This window comes from Euphorbia lathyris, chromosome 8 (assembly GCF_963576675.1).
Source record: "Euphorbia lathyris chromosome 8, ddEupLath1.1, whole genome shotgun sequence".
In the NCBI taxonomy this organism is placed as follows: domain Eukaryota; kingdom Viridiplantae; phylum Streptophyta; class Magnoliopsida; order Malpighiales; family Euphorbiaceae; genus Euphorbia; species Euphorbia lathyris.
The window spans coordinates 51,788,046-51,790,446 of NC_088917.1; the positions used below are offsets into that span (position 1 = coordinate 51,788,046).

The 2,401-nt window shown below is 35.0% G+C and overlaps 1 long non-coding RNA gene across 1 annotated transcript; it reads left to right on the forward strand.

Moving 5' to 3' along the window:
- The first annotated feature begins 237 nt into the window (after positions 1–237).
- On the forward strand, positions 238–2,033 carry LOC136202233 (uncharacterized). Its single transcript, XR_010674364.1, has 3 exons — positions 238–386; positions 1,051–1,148; positions 1,912–2,033. It is a non-coding gene; the product is annotated as an uncharacterized lncRNA (long non-coding RNA).
- The last annotated feature ends 368 nt before the right edge of the window (positions 2,034–2,401 follow it).

Here is a 2,401-nt window from a genome sequence, read left to right on the forward strand (position 1 = left end):
GAATGTTCCATCTTATTGTGAGTTTGCTGATAAACATTACACAAATCTTGAATGTCCTCTATAGGTGTTTGAGTTTGCTGATAAACATTACACAGTAGTAGCCTACATTCAGTGGATCGCCTTTTTAATGTGATGTGAATGGTTACCAGGTAATAACACTAAACCCTAGCCGTTACATGAGTATCATAATGAAGAACACTAATTTAGTAATAAAAAATTTACAGGATAAGTTGCTCTATGGAAAAGTATGGTTGCACAAGGCCTCACGCCGGTGCCAATACAGAGAATACATAATTAAGAACGAGGTCATGTTGCATGCTGGAGATACCATCAATGAGTTTGTCTGGGATAACAAGCATGCTGACATTAATGTCCTCATTTCCAAGGTATATCTAAGTTAAATATCCTAATCAACGCCTTAATTATTGGCTTATGATTAGTTTGAAGTATTTGTTGCTTAATTAGATCTTAATTGATTGTATCATGTAATAATATGATGTTACTTTATATGTGTGGTTGCTTATTAAACCAATTTGTCTTTGTCCTGTTGAGGGTGCTCCTCCTTCCTGATGTCTTGTTGTTACTTTTTTTTAGTCTGCAAAATTTATAAAGTGAAAAACCTAGGTGTCTCACATGGTGAGGAGTAAGTGGATAAGTGGGGCATGTTGAGTGGCTCCTACATAATGTTGGACCCAGGCTCCCAGGTGCGAGCGAGGCAAGAGCCTTTTGTATATAGCCTCGTTTTCTGGGTTCAAGGCTCAAGACCCTGAGCCTTGACTGAGGCGCGTCTGAGACACACCTTTAACAACTATGGTTGACTGAAATAGCAGATTGATTATAAATCAACCTACTCTGCCTCAAAATAAGCAATTCCTTATTCTTAATTTTGTGAATTTTGTATAGCATTTTGTTTAGAGACACTCTGAAAGGTTGTTTCTTTTAACTTTTGCTTCAATATTTGTTGGTTTGAGGTGGATCAATCTTTTTCTTGGGCAATTTAAGTTGGAACTTATTTACAGTCTGAAGAAGCTAAAGATATTATAATTTCAGCCAGTGAAAACCATTGCAAGTTGGACTTAGCAACTCGGGGTCAGGTTTGATAAGCTGCTTTCAAATTTCAGAGATTTTTCTCTACCAGAGTAAAGCAGGTAGTTGGCTTCTCGATTATTGTTATTCTGACAAAATTATGTTGGTTGAGTGCTATGAAATTATAGTATGTGCTAAATACAAAGTAGTATGACGTTTCACACCAGTTGAGAAACAACCTTACCGAGGTTAAGTCTCATTTGCTGGACTTGTTAAGATGCATTATTTGATTTTCAACTGTTCGAATATGAGTTTATGTGATAACTCATTTTAAACAGACAAGATCATTTTGTTTTTTCTTTTCATTCAGTCTCATGAAATCTTATATTTATATGTTTTAAGTGGAAGAAACAGTCATATGAAGTGGGATCATTACGCATACATTTGGCATGTATGGACTTTTATTTATAATATCGTGAATGTATGTATGTTAACATCCAAATGGGCTAATACCACAACCATATGTAACTCTATATAAAATGAATTTACAACATGCTGGTAGAGTTCTCTTCTTGGAAGGTTGAAATAGAGGTTATTCGACAACAGGAAGCAAAATGAGGATCATCCTCAAAGAGTGAAACTTGAGATAAGGGTATCAGCGTCATAGGACTACAGTGAGCCTGGAATTGTGATATTTTACCAAAATTTAGCTTAAATCCAAAAAGAGTGTGAAGTCATTAATGTATCCTATTTATCTTTGACAAGTTACAACCACCTTGATGTTTCAATTTGTTTTTGGCTTAATTTAACATTGCTGATACAGAAACTGATATGAGAATACTTAACCATGTAATTTCTCTCTCACCAATTTCCCTTTCCTTGTAGAAAGTACCTTCATATGGAATTAGTAATAGATAAAAAAGATAATGAAGTCCCTGAAGAGACAGAGGAAAGCAAGGGTTTCTTTCAGGTTATGAAATTTTAGCTCTTTTTTCTTTTTATTTTCAAATTCTTACCCTCCATTTTTCTTTGAGCTACACAAATTTACTCCTGAATTTTATTGCTTAGCCCTCTCTGTTATTGTTCGATACAGGTGTATGAAGGTTCTGTGTATATGCATGAAGGTTCTTATAGTACCCCTTTTCTGTTTTGATGGAGTTCAGTAATCGTATGTTAAGATTTAACACTTTGGATGTCATTTTAGATTAATGTTACTTTATATGCTAAGCATGTGATGTCTTGGGTTTTTGTAGTTAATCAGCCTTTAGTACCAACCATGGCTGAATGATGATCATCCACTTAGGTTTTCTGTTCCTCTTAAAGTGTTGGTTACATGTCGGATAGTGAAACAGTTGGTTTTCACATGGTAGCATGA